The sequence below is a fragment of the Hylaeus volcanicus genome, chromosome 4 (assembly GCF_026283585.1).
Source record: "Hylaeus volcanicus isolate JK05 chromosome 4, UHH_iyHylVolc1.0_haploid, whole genome shotgun sequence".
Classification (NCBI taxonomy): Eukaryota; Metazoa; Arthropoda; class Insecta; order Hymenoptera; family Colletidae; genus Hylaeus; species Hylaeus volcanicus.
Genome location: NC_071979.1, coordinates 19,713,974 through 19,727,899, shown reverse-complemented (window position 1 = coordinate 19,727,899; position 13,926 = coordinate 19,713,974). Strand labels below are relative to the sequence as shown.

The 13,926-nt window shown below is 43.4% G+C and overlaps 1 protein-coding gene across 5 annotated transcripts in view; it reads right to left on the bottom strand.

The window, feature by feature from the left end:
* Positions 1 to 13,926, bottom strand: part of LOC128874590 (uncharacterized) — a 77,759-nt gene that overhangs the window by 52,687 nt on the left and 11,146 nt on the right. For all 5 annotated transcript variants that reach the window (XM_054119442.1, XM_054119447.1, XM_054119443.1 and 2 more), the window contains one exon: positions 8,112 to 8,197. The gene's annotated coding sequence lies outside the window, so the exon portion shown is untranslated. The remainder of the gene's footprint in view (positions 1 to 8,111; positions 8,198 to 13,926) is intronic.

Here is a 13,926-nt window from a genome sequence, read left to right as displayed (position 1 = left end):
TCACTTATGAGTCGGATTCAAGTCGATCTAAAGATGAATTCGTGAATCCAGGACACCTTGCCGTCATCCGATAACGTCTTAATCGACGACTATCTCACAATACCCCATTTCCTTTAGCGTACCGCCCTCCCCCCAGCCACGTTTCCGCTGTAGACTCCACAAAGCTTCTCCCCGCGTTCCTCGACGGCATCGTTGGCACCTCGCACCCCACGTTTATGCTAATCGGCGCCGATGCACACCCACTTTCGCGGCAATCGGCGTGCATGGAAAGTGCGTCGAGTCTCCGCGGGAGAATCTCGCGGATTCCGTACCCGCGCGATCCTTTCACGCGTTCTCACTCGTCATCGCGCGTACCTAATCGCCGGCCGCCGATGGACACTTTCTAACCACGTTCGTTTCTTCAAGGTTGAAGCCAGACCCGTTCGCTGGCTTCCAGATCAACTGGCAGTTCACGCCGAGACTGGAATTCCTGCGTTGGGAGGAACTGTTTTCTATCTGGGTGTTCCAGAATGAAAGATTTCGACATAACGAAGATTGAAAATGCAAGTAGATTGCTCCGTAGCTCTGTATTATAAGAATCCAGTATTTCAATTCCTCTAAATATGCGAACAAACAATACACTATTCCCTATGCAATAGTACTAATCAATAGAGCACAAAGTCTTAGTTAAACAAATCATTGTACCAGACTATACCATGGTTGGTTTCGGGTTCCATTCACTCCTCGAAATTATTTCTCAAATTTTAAGTTCCAACGACTGCCTGTAGGAGGAGTGTCGAGTGAGACTCGACACGGGACCTCGATGGGTTAACGGGACAGGAATATTTAGCAGATCACGAGGGGAAATTTGCATCACGATGACTGGAGCCCGCGCTTCCGTCGCGTCGAGATTCTGATTAGCGGCGCGAGACAATGGCCGCCCGCCGCCGCCGCCGCGGTGAATGTCGGTCGATCGACGCATGACCTTTGAGCTTCTGACATTTTAACCCTTAGAAGAAGAGGGAGCCGCGAGCAACTGCAACGGACGGCTCGTGACGTACGATCGGTGAAATCGAATCGGAGTACGTCGACGAGCTTACGGATTGATTGACTTTTCTACCGAGAGCTTTTGCCGCTGAGAACCGTTCTACTTGTCTCGTGTTCCATGAAACCCGATGTCGCCCGAGAGGAAGCAACATCTACTGGGAACGAGCAACTATCGCTTCTCAACAAGATCATTTATTTTGGTACTAGAGGTCTGGATCCTTTCACGAATTCTAATCGAGTACTTTATTAGTAGACCCTTCTTAAAAATAGATTCCTCACGCTGATACGCGTCGGGAAGTCCTTTCTCGATTTCCAATAGGAGCCCTCGTTGCCGAAATATAAGCGATCGAAGTTTGTCGCGAGTGACTGCGCTTGCATTGGCGCTATCAGCTGCCTCAAACAAACATGGCGCGCTGCTTGTCCCCCCCCAATGAACTTTAAAAACTCAGATCTAAGTAACCACGCTTCCAATCGCAAAGCTGTAAGGGACTTTTCGACTCCTTTTTACACGAAGAATCAATCTATCGATAGAGTTCGTCCCCATCAATTTCCACTTAGAATGCATGCATGTTTTTACGAATGCATCACTGCATCCGTCATCCCAGACCCATTATCTCCCCCTGGCACCTAATTTTACACCACGTATATTTAAGAATATCGTCTTCATCCGCACCACATAATTCCTACCGACAGGAAAATCCAAGTCGGGCTAAATTTATCATGCCGTCGCGTGCCGATCGCGTCCTTCGACGCACAGGCTGGCTATGCGCCTCCGTTAACATCCCTCGTGCGTTCCCCGGGCGTTCTTTTTGTTTAAACCGCGAGCCACTTTAAAACGGGACCATTCCCGAGACGCGGAGCGCCGTGCACCAGACGCCGGAGTTAAATTTGGAGCCGGCGCGTCCACTTTCGGATCACTCGCACGCCCTTCCAGAGAGGCTTAGCGCGCGTAAACTAAGCCCCGTTGCACTTCCGCCTGAAATAACCCCCCGACGTGGATCCACAACGAACGAGATTAACGACCAAGGTTGGCTGGCTACGATCTCACGATAACGACCAGAAAAAGCATCGAGACGATTAAGATTCACTTGGATTTTTTCTTTAATATCGAGGCAGTTTGTTAAAACTTTGTATGTTAAATTAAATTCACTTCGAGATGCATTTAAAGCATTGTTTGATGTTCTCACGAAGAAATGAGTGGATGCCGAGAGAAGTACTATTTATAGAGTTTTATTAAAATTTATACTCAGTGACGAGATCGTCCTGTGTTCTTAAAATTTATCGTGTATATAGAGAGGTTAGATTTTTTTAAGAAACTTTCTGTGTAAATCTTTCAGAAATTGAAGTATCTTGCGTGGAAATGGTCACTAATTGAGTTTTTAGTAGCTTGTTAGTGTCAACGAACAGGGACGTCGAGTCAGCAGTGACCTACACGCATGCACTTGAACCATACATTTACCGTGAAGTAGCCTGGAGAACTAGAGGCGAAAAAACGGTGGAATATAAAGAGGCTAACAATGGAGCACAGAGCAACGTTTACGTTCTCGCGGTTTGTTCTAGGACTTTTCTCAGGGTCGTAGCTTGACGTCGCTGAAACACAGTGCAACCACTGTCCTGCCACTGAAATGCTGCCTCGAATCAATTATCTGAGATGTGTGGTTAGTGTCAAAGCGTTAATTAGAGTCAGTTCGCGAGGATAGAGGTACAAATTACTAGCGTAAACTTTGTAGGTTGACGGGACTGAAAAATCTTGGTCAAGGAGACTGGAAAACCTGAATGGAATACTGTGACTGCTTCACGTCACAAATTATTCAATACAAGTAATAAAATTGGCGGTAGAGTTGATTTTAGTGCTTAAATGGTATAATGCTTCAATGGTGAAACGCTTCAGTACTGTAGTGATTCGATGCTAAAACGCTTCAATGCTAAAACGTGTAAGTGCTAAAGTGATTCGATGGTAAAATGTTTCAATGCTCAAATGCTTCAATGCTTAAATGCTTAAATGCTTAAATGCTTAAATGCTTAAATGCTGATATGCTTAAATGCTTAAATGCTTCGATGCTAAAATGCTTCAGTACTGAAGTGATTCAATGTTAAAGTAATTCGATGGCAAAACGCTTCAATTCCAAAGTGATTCGATGCTAAAATATTTCAATGCTCAAATGCTTCGATGCTTCAATACTTAAATGCTTCAATACCGAAGTGATTCAATGCTAAAACGCTTCAGTTCTAAAGTGATGCGATGCTAAAATGTTTCAATGCTGAAACGCATCTGTGCTTCAATGTTTAAATGCTTCAGCACTAAAGTGATTCGATATCAAATAGCTTCATCGCTAAAGTGACGCAGTGCTCAATGATATAAAGTTTTCCGTATTTTTAATTTAGTTCGAAAACTTTCTTTCCCAAAAGAAACGTGTATTCGACCCACATAAGGTCCTCCACAGAAGTAATTGGGCACTGAAATCATAGATTTCGTAATGAAATGAGTTTCCACTAAACTCTAATTAATTCTTTATTCTTCCCTAACGATGCTTGCGTCCAATTGATTCTAATTTCGACACTCAACAATGCTCCATGGACGTTAATTACGCGAGTGAAAACAATTTTCTCGGGCGCACCGACATGTTACGTCCTCGATGTTCCGTCGACTATTAAATCCTCGAGGTAACAGGGGCAACGGTTGCGATAACCGTGCTCCAAATCATCGATACATCGAATCGTACGAGTTACGGGCGGGTTTTACGTGAATCGCGCCGCTATACAATAAAACCTGACAGAAGTTGTCGTAAAAAGTTCCAATTGGAATGCACACCGGTCTTCATTGTGATACAAAGCTTTGACGGATACAGGCCGAACATCCGAGTAGTTTCAAACAGTCGAGAGTAATGCAGACTTATAGACGATGAAAACGCTCCGCGGGAGATGTTTCAATCCAGGCCCAGCTGGAACGATAAAGTTGCACAAAGCGAAAGGGAATAGTGGATAAAGTATTCCATTCGCGGAGAGAAAAGCATTGAACTCTTTATTCCTCATACCAACAAGGTTTAATTCGTTTTATTCCTTACGCAATTTCATACATCTGAATACTTAGTTTCAAATTATTCGAAGTGGAGTCTATTTCGATGAAACGTTCAATTACTTTTGTCATTAATTTTAGAAATAAAGATACATTCGACAATATGTTATCGAGAGAAATTAAAAATCAGTAGTTGAAAGTAATAAATTACTTCGGGCCAATAGAAATAAATCCGTTTGATTTATCTACCAGACAAATAAAAGTGGATTTATCGGTTATCGGTGAAACAAGAGATTAGTTTTCGGCTTAACCCACTTGCGTCTTCTGTTCTATGTGTTGGACACTTTTGAAAAAATAATATTTGTAGATGCTTTTCTTTTGTAGAAAACGATTCGAAAAATTAATGTCCACTGTGAGAAGGCTTTGGTTTTAAGAGTCGCAATCAAATGCTTCAATGCTCAAATACTTTAATTCAAAATGCTTCAATGCTCAAATGCTAAAATGCTAAAGTGATTCGATGCTAAAATGCTTCAATGCTGGAACGCTTCGATGCTAAAGTGATTCGATGCTAAAATGCTTCAATGCTGGAACGCTTCGATGCTAAAGTGATTCGATGTCAAATAGCTTCAATACTAAAATACTTCAATGCTTAAACGCTTCACTGCTAAAGTGATTCGATGCTAAAGTGCTTCAATGCTGAAACGCTTCAATGCTAAAGTGATTCGATGCTAAAATGCTTCAATGCTGGAACGCTTCGATGCTAAAGTGATTCGATGTCAAATAGCTTCAATACTAAAATACTTCAATGCTTAAACGCTTCAATGCTAAAGTGATTCGATGCTAAAGTGCTTCAATGCTTAAACTCTTCAGTGCTAAACTGATTCGATGCTCAAATGCATCAACACTAAAGTGCTTCAATGACAAAACGCTTCAATTCTAAACCAACCCCACGCCAAAGTGCTCCAACCCTGAAATTCGTTAACGTTGAACCTACGATCCGTTCTCAACTGTCCCAGTTTTCGGAAAGGGTCCCCCATAATTTCTTGGACGATAACCACGGGGTAGTTCACGCGTGCATCGAAGACGCAAAAAGGGACGCCTATTACTCACCGGGACGACTCGATAAAGCAGCGACTTCCTGCCTTCCCGATGCGCGACGAGCAACGGGAACGAATTAAAGCTGCACGCTATCTCGCGCGTCGACGATAAATCATATTCCCGTTCGCCGCGAGAACAGATGCGTTCCTCCGTTGCGAAAGATCGGATGCTCCACGCTCCGATGCATCGCGAACGACGCTCAAACGCCCCGCGATTTCGTCACTCGAGAAACCGACACGATCCGAGAGAGTGCTGTCACGGGTGAGCCAATCCACGTCGCGTTGTGGCCACAAAAGCCGTTTTTCGTAGCAAAAATATTTGAACGTCTTGAACGAGATGAAATAATCGAGAAACTCTTGAAGAAAATTCTTGATAAACAAGAATAAGAGAAGCAAAACAAAGTTACGATTAAATAAATCTGTGGATCTGGAAAACAAAAAAATAGATTGGCTTTTCATTGATTTCCTGACATTGATTTCATTGATTTGAAAATTGGAGGCTCTTCTAGTACGAGCCTTAATCAATTACAAGAATTAATTATTTCCAAAGACTAGTGGTTTCAAAGTTTCTTCTGGAGAATCCACACAAATAGAAATAAATTAGAAATTTTGCCCACCTTTCAAAGACTCGTATCACTGCACGTTAAAATGGCGTCAATGGCATGCGGCTTTCACAATTAATCCAAGAAACCGTGAAAACCGATGCTTTCTACCTAACTATAGATTCATTTAAAAAGGTAATCGAGGCGAGCATCGGCTAGGCTTCGAGTTAGCGCGCCTAACCCGCGGAGATTTCGTAATATCACTCCGATAAATCGACTCTCGCACCAGGATATCGATCGACGTGCCGAGTGTTTATCCTCGCGCTCCGTTTCGCCTAATTGCGCCTGCGAAACCGGAATCCCGTTATCCCGCCAGTGGAACGCGAGACCGCCAAGAAAAGGAAAAGGAAAAATGAAAACCATTTTACCGAGACCCCCAAGGACACTTGGGCCATTTACCATTCTCCGCGCCGTGATTATCTTTCTTTATCAATTTTTTTCCTACTCTAAATTATGTTGGTGGTCGAACCTAAGATTTTCAAGAAAGGTAACGCTTCGAAATTGAAGGTACAAAAATTTCTGGAACGACTAATTTCGATGTGGTCAATTTTAAACTCTACACTAAATTACACGTGCAAATATTAACCCTTTGCACTCGTGGCCTCTTTTCTGGTATCTGCCAGCAACTCTAGATGTTTCTTAGCATCCTATTGCCATGAATTCTAACTTCGAGCTCGAGCTCCAAAGAAATGAAACCTAAAGAAACATTAGGTATTGTAGATTTGCTGCGTGAAACTTAATGGTGACTGAAAGTCACCTCTCAAGTGCAAAGGGTTAACAATCTATTATACATAGTGACTCTAAAAGTAGTCTTCAGAGTTTATGCGTGCTTGCTGCCTCAAAATCAAGAGTTTCGGTTCGATGATAGCAGTAATCGTAACAAAAATGATAAATAGTGGGTTAAACATTGCAAATGAAGTGTATCTGCACGCTCTCGCGAAACACCGTTCTGCGTGCCGTTATGGCGCGCGTTACTTTTGCGTCAGGTACACTCGCGTCAGGAACGGGACGTAGTCGAGAGGCCAATAGCGTTCCCCGCGACCAAACGATGCTCTCTGAAGAGGGATCGTAAAGTTTTACGATTGCCCCATCGTCGCGCCACTGCGCTTTCGGTACCGGGTGCACGTGCCGCGATCTCGGAGTGGTGGGGATGATTCCAATCCGAATTCGGTATAGAAATCGTCACTTGAAAGCGGGCACTGTGGCACTTCTATTAAATCGTTGGATTAGGTGAATCTACGACGTTTAAAGAATACAGATGACAGAATATGCCTATAATGGGACATATTTTTACTTTGTACGGTAACAATGACTCTACGAATGAAATAAATAATTCATTAAAATGGAGAACACTGTACTAACAAAATGAAAAAAGATCGAAGGTGGTGTGTTTAACAGCAGCGGAGATAAAAGTTCTTGTTGCAAATACAGTTTCCCTCAAACTTTATACGAAGTGCTACTTTTAAGAAATGCTGTATTTTTTAAACTACTTGCACAGTAGCAAAGTAATGACTTAAACCCCTCCTATTTTCGCATGGACCACAAGATGTTTCAACCTGCCAGCTTCCACTTTCCATTACAAGCTTTAAACTAACATCCCAAAACTTCGAAGTTCCACAATTTTCCGTGGCTGCTTCCTACTTCTCTCTACTTACCAAATACTTTAAACAGTAAAAGTACCAAGCCCTGCTTGTACCGACAGTCGAAACCTCGACGAAGAATTTGAAGCTCGCGATGCAAGCTAAAAATTTCACGTTCAATTCGCAAGTATCTCCAGCCTCAACCCGGTGTGCATTTTCTCGGCACGGCTCCGTCCAGGCCAGGTTACCGAACGCTCCACGATTAAACGATTCCGGCTGGAGAGGATCGTAAAGTTTTATGATTGCCTCGTCGTCGCGTCGCTGCGCTTTTGGTACCGTGTGCACGCCGGCGCACTCTTGAAATAGCCCGCGCGGCGGACGAGCACGCGCAGGCCAGACAGACGCTTCCTTCCCCGCGATCCATTCTTCCGACAGGATGTCGTGCCGTGCCCATTCATTCGTATTGCACGAGGGAACCCCCTCCGTCCCCCGGTCCCGTTCCCCGCAGCCGTGGATGCACGCGCTTATGACGTCGTGACGCATCGTGCATACGTACGACGCCTGTAAAACGCGCTGTCGCGACGCGTCTCGCCGCGTTCGCGGATCCAGAAGATTCTGCGCTTCGAACAGCGCGATTAAAAACTGCGTAAACAACGCCACGCGACTTGCACAGAATCTCATTCAGCCCCCCTTATCGATTCAACCACTTGGTGGATGTAGAAGTGTGTTTGAACCTTCTTCCACGACTTGAAAGTTAGTGTTTTTTATTTGATATTAGCGTAAGACTTACCTAAAATCCAAAGCTTGTGGACCTCCTCCCACACCGTCGCTGTTACGAGAGTATAGGGCACCTCAATGGGGTGAACACTTCCGGATCTGGAATTTAAACATGGAATTTTTAGTCGAATCGCAGTAATAGATAATTTTTTATTAGCAGTCTTAGATTGCATGAATTCTGAATGTGTAATGTAGAACGCATCGAGTCGTTACATTGTCTGTGTACGTATCAGTCAGATCCTGAAGCATGAAACTATTCTCTAGATGAAAATCGATACCTAACCCGCTTTCAAGCTACTAAGCAAGACCGCCAATTTACTTGAAAGCGGGCTCGGTAGGGAAAAGAGTGGCCGAACGAGACAGAGCCTCGTTTTATATACATCCTGTGACCGAAAATTGGATCCCCTGGTGTTTCAATGTCACTCGCAACCTTTTCGAATGAATTCATTCCAGCTCCATTATACTGGGCGGGACAGAATGGGAATCAATTACCAGTAATATGTTATTCTTGTAATTTCAGCACGTGACTCATGCGAAGCTCACACCGCGACAGCATTTAACTTCGTACGCTGATTTTTATTCTCAGTACCACAATCGTTTCCATTCCGTCTCTTCTATGCGTGACATTGTCTATCTGACTCATATTCTCAGAAGCTCCGTCTTATTTTTTATCACCGATTCCAATCTCCACGATGCTCTAATCCTGACTGCACTCGTGACAGATAAAACATTTATAACATACGCAACACGTGCACGAATACATGCATTTGCGAATAACGTTACGTAAATCGAAGATAAGTATTTCTTCCTTGTTGGTACTTTAGAGCAGCACGGATTAATTGCTCAGAATGCAAATACGGCAAGCTAGAATTCTCTAGCTATTAATTGTTTCCTTCAAAAAGAAAAGAAATATGTTTGAATCTTCTCCAAAGGATTTCATCTTAAAAACAATAGCAAATACTTCGAAACGCTCCAAAGCGCTTTACCGACGATTGCTTTTTAATTAAAATCTCCGCGCCACGCCTAACCTTTATTTCAATTTTCCATATCCTTGCTTTAATATTTGATTTACCTACCGCTGACTTCTTGCAACAGAAATTCCCGTCCCTCGGACTTCCTCAAGTTTTTTTAATCTCCGTGTATAGATGCCAGCTACCCGACAAACGACTCGCGAGAATTTCTAACGCGCAACGAAACGTTCAGCGCGTTTTCTGGGTCACGGGGTGCAGTTTCTCGAGTCGTGGAACAACAGAAAGGGGAGAAGAGGTGAAATGAAACGTCGGGCGGTACGAAGGCAGAAACGTGACGGAGAAATTCGAAGACCTTCCCGCGCCACTTCCGGTGCGGGGTTGGTTGCGCGTGGAGTTTTGCGAGCGTTCACGGCGTAACGGTGGAGTTTTACGGTCCGCGGAGGGCGGTAACGGCTTAATAATACGTTGACAAAATAAAAGTATCCCCGGGCCGTTGCAGAATGTGAAATTTATCCATGGGAGCCGCCAGGGCCGCCGAGAGAAGTTTTACGCGCCTTTTGATCGAGTTTTATTGTTGGCGGAATTTTATTTTCTCCTGACCCACGCAGAAAAACAAAGGGCTGAAAACGCTCGCCGAGACTCTTTTACTGTTTTTCGCCAACGGGTTAACGGAGGTGGACTTTCCCCTGAGCCGCGCGGGCCGTCTGCGTATCTAATAAGAATAATTAGGCGGAAACAGTCTGCACAGGTTTGAAATAAAAATCCGTGATTCTCGAGTCACGTACCTGCTTTCTATATAATTTATGTATGAATCTATTCTTGATATGCATTAACTGTTTGTTAGATTCTTGATTCAATGTCTGTATGAGTCAGTTCTGAAAGTGTTTCAATCTTCTAATGCTTCAATGCTTCAAAATTAAAATAGCTTCAATAGTAAAGTGCTTAAATCCTGAAACGCTTCAGTGCTGAAGTGATTCGAGGCTAAAATGCTTCCATGGTAATATGCTTCAATGTTAAAACGTTTAAATGCTACAGTGATTCGATCCTGAAGCGCTTCAACACCGAAACACTTCAATGCTAAACAGATTAGATTCTAAAATGCTTCAATACTAAAGCATTACATCCCTTAAATACTCCAACCTTCAAGCTACACTGCTGAAGCGCTTCATCACAAAATCTTCAACGCCCCAAGTGCTTCGCCACTGAACTAATTCGGTCCTAAACCTTCCCAAGCCTAAAATACTCAATACCTACGACGGAACTGTTATTTTACAAGTTCCGATGTTCGTACGATCACAAGAAACTCGCCCGAGACGGAAAGTGGATCTCCAGGGCGATGAGCGCTCCGCGACTTCCGGTCGAGACCCGCCAGCGAGCTTTTCACTTCTTAATTGCCAGATCCCGCGGATTAAATAATATTCCGGCGGGCCGGCCGCGCGCAAGAATTAGAGAGCCGCGATCCATCCACGTCAGCCAGGAAAAAGCGAACGAGAGATCGCTGCCAACGTTCCTGTCGAGTGACACGAGATCTTCCGGCTCTCGTGCCGCGAGCTTCTCCAACCAATTGTTCTTATCTGAGAGCATAAATCTCCTTCCGCGGGCGCGATGCATTTAGCGCCGGGGAAAGGCCTTGCCTCGACGATACAGGATGTAGAAATGTGTATTAAGGTGGCCCAGAAAATACTGCGCCTCGCGAATGGTTCATTTATTAAACTGACCAAACGTACAATGTAAACACATCATTGAAATTGACGAGTGAGAAAAATTGGGACGTCTACTTTAAACGGTTCAAAAGTATCAGGAAGCAAACGTGACTAAATTGCACAGTACTTTCTAGGACATTAAAATCCTAGCGTTTAAATCCTCCAAATCTATAGCTGCTAATTGAATCGCGTTATTATACAGTCGAAAACGTTAAGTCCTTGATGAATTATAAATACAAAGTAACTAATAATCAATGGCTGACAACGAAATCAACTTTGTCGCTTCGTTAAATAAACATCGGTCGGCATCAGTCAGTAAATCCATCGGGAAGATTCTTGCCAAGGAAACTACCCACAATTATGAAGAACAACGACTCTGTAAACATTGGGAGGAACGATAAGCGACAGGAATAAAACATTGAAAACCTTTTATCAGACATTCCAACGGCAGCAGGAACGATAGAGCTCATGATATACTAATGCGCGATCGTAAACTGGCATTACCATTGCCGCCATTATCTGCTTAAGTAGGTAATGTCGCAAAACGACTAGACTGACGTGAAGCCTCGCGGTTTTAAGAGTAGGTAACGTCCTCGGTAACACGATCCCCGAGTCGGTTGAAATCGACTTCCAAAGGCTGGACGTTTCGTACTTTCTCCGAACGCGTTCTCTATCGACCGATTAACCGAAGAAACAAGAATGACGCGCTGTACAAATGGCGCATTCTTGCCCCATCAAGATACGGATGTATGAGGTCATCTGCGGACCTTTCGTAGTTCGTTCACCCTTCGTAATCGGAGATTTCTTTTCAAGTATCACTGACGCAGAATTATAAGATAAATTCATGGTATCTGTATCGATCCATTTTCTGAAGATAACATGTTCGTACGAAATTGTACTTCTTTTACATAGATTTCAAAAATTTTATGCCGATTGCCATAAATTAAGTAGCCTATACTCTTCATTGGAATATAAAGAGTACTTGAACAAAATTTCAGTTGAATTAAAATTGTGCGAGTTATAAAGTTATATCAATCTACAAGTGGCCTATACAGTAACGGTAAAGAATCTCACCCAAGTTGGACATACATAGTGGAAATTATAAGGAAATGACAATCACGGGAATTCCAGATTTTATATCGATAATAAACGCGGACGTAAGATTCCAGTCGTCCATTTCCGCGGTGCCAGATATAGGTCGCTTCCGGCGATTATGCATCGCGGTACAAAGAGTTGCGCGCGCACACGGAAAAGCAGCGGTCGAGGGATCTCGCGACGTTGGTTTAGAAATTCCTCTTCCTGTTGGTAACCAGATAAATCGGGAAGATATCCTTCGAGAACGTAACGTAAATATGAAGGCATCGAGATAAGAACGTCATTGTGTCGGCTTTCATCGCGGCTTGATGTTCCCTTCATTAAGAAACGGACTCACCGAACTTTGTCACTCAATTTATTACTTTCCACTTACTTTCGCGGGTGGCGCGTCGAATAGAAACGCGTCGGATGAAAATCTCGATGTACAAGGTAAAAGGTAACCGATAAGGGATCGTATACAATAATGAAAGTAAGCTAGGGGAGCTTACGTTCGAACGAAAGGAATTTTTTAGGAATTTATACCAAGATATAAGAGGAACCAATACGTCCGGGGATTTGCCACTTACTTTACGTGATTTTATGACATAGAAACATTTTTATGATGGCGATAGAATGGATAAATCATGTTTATAATGTTAATAAATTAATAGAACAGGTGGGAGGAGCAGTACCTTTATAGTAAAGTGAATACCTTCACTTTAAATCGACCTGCCACTCTAAATTAAAGATCTCAACATATAATCAGGTGGTTCTTTATGATGAATACCTATTATAAAATTAAACGTAACAAATTGAATATTCAGTGTCACTGCGCATGAACAAACACTGTCGAAACATGGATTAAATTTATTTGATATCAAGGACAATCATTCTTGCTCTATCTGCGTTACAGTATCGAATTTGCGACTCGTCATCCGAGCCACGCGCTCAACATTCGCGATACAAGGTGACTAGCGATGGGCATGCGCGCGCCAAGGAATTCCAGATGGCGCGAGCGCCGCGTTTTCCGCCAATTAGACGCGGAATCGCTGCCGCGAACTCCCTTATACGATCGTCGACGGAAGTCACAGAGGAAAACTGTCGCTAGCTGTCAAACGGGACAAAATTAGCGACGAATTGCCCGCGTTTCCGCGCCGTAATTTAATTGTTGCCCGAGTCCCGTTTTCCGCTAGATTAATTACGGTGGCTCGTTCTCAGGACGACAAAACCGAACCTCGTTTGAATGTGGAACAGAAAACTCGAGCGGAGTTTGAATTTTTCGTTGCAGTACAGGGATGTTATTAATAACTCTGTCGTTGGAAGAGTATGCAAAACGATTGCTTTCATCTATCAATTACAATTAATGCTTCTACCTTTTAAATTCCGAAACAACCACACCAAAATATTATTTCACCATGAAAAAATTCATATAGCGTCTACACAGGTGCGTCAATCGACACACCAAATTTCATTTCCATACGTCTGCATACTTTCACCGAAAAAAAATCCCTGATCTGTAAAACGATTGCTTTCATCTATCAATTACAATTAATGCTTCTACCTTTTAAATTCCGAAACAACCACAACAAAGTATTATTTCACTATGAAAAAATTCATGTAGCGCCTTCACAGGTGCGTCAATCGACACACCAAATTTCATTTCCATACGTCTGCATACTTTCACTGAAAAAAAATCCCTGATCTCGCTCGCTCTTCGAGACGCGAAGGATCCCTCACTAATCGCGTTTCGTCTTCCCCGCGCTGATATTGGACGAAACTTCTAACCTTTGTTAACCCAACTCGGGCGAAAGTTACCGTGCCGTGTTAGCCATGCATAGAACGTTTGCTGGATCGTTGGTCGTTGCACCGAACGGTGAATAAGTACGTAAATAATACGTTTTACTCGGCGACCGCGTTTCCTTTTGCAGGACAGCCGCCTCTGTAGTCGGGGATCGTGACTCCGCGTTATCGTTCGACTCCGGGAACGTGTCCCTCCGGTTTTTATTAACCGAGATACAGGGAAACTTTACGGGCTCGAAACAATAGACTCTTCTCCGTGGCTGTTACGCGAAAAAAAAAA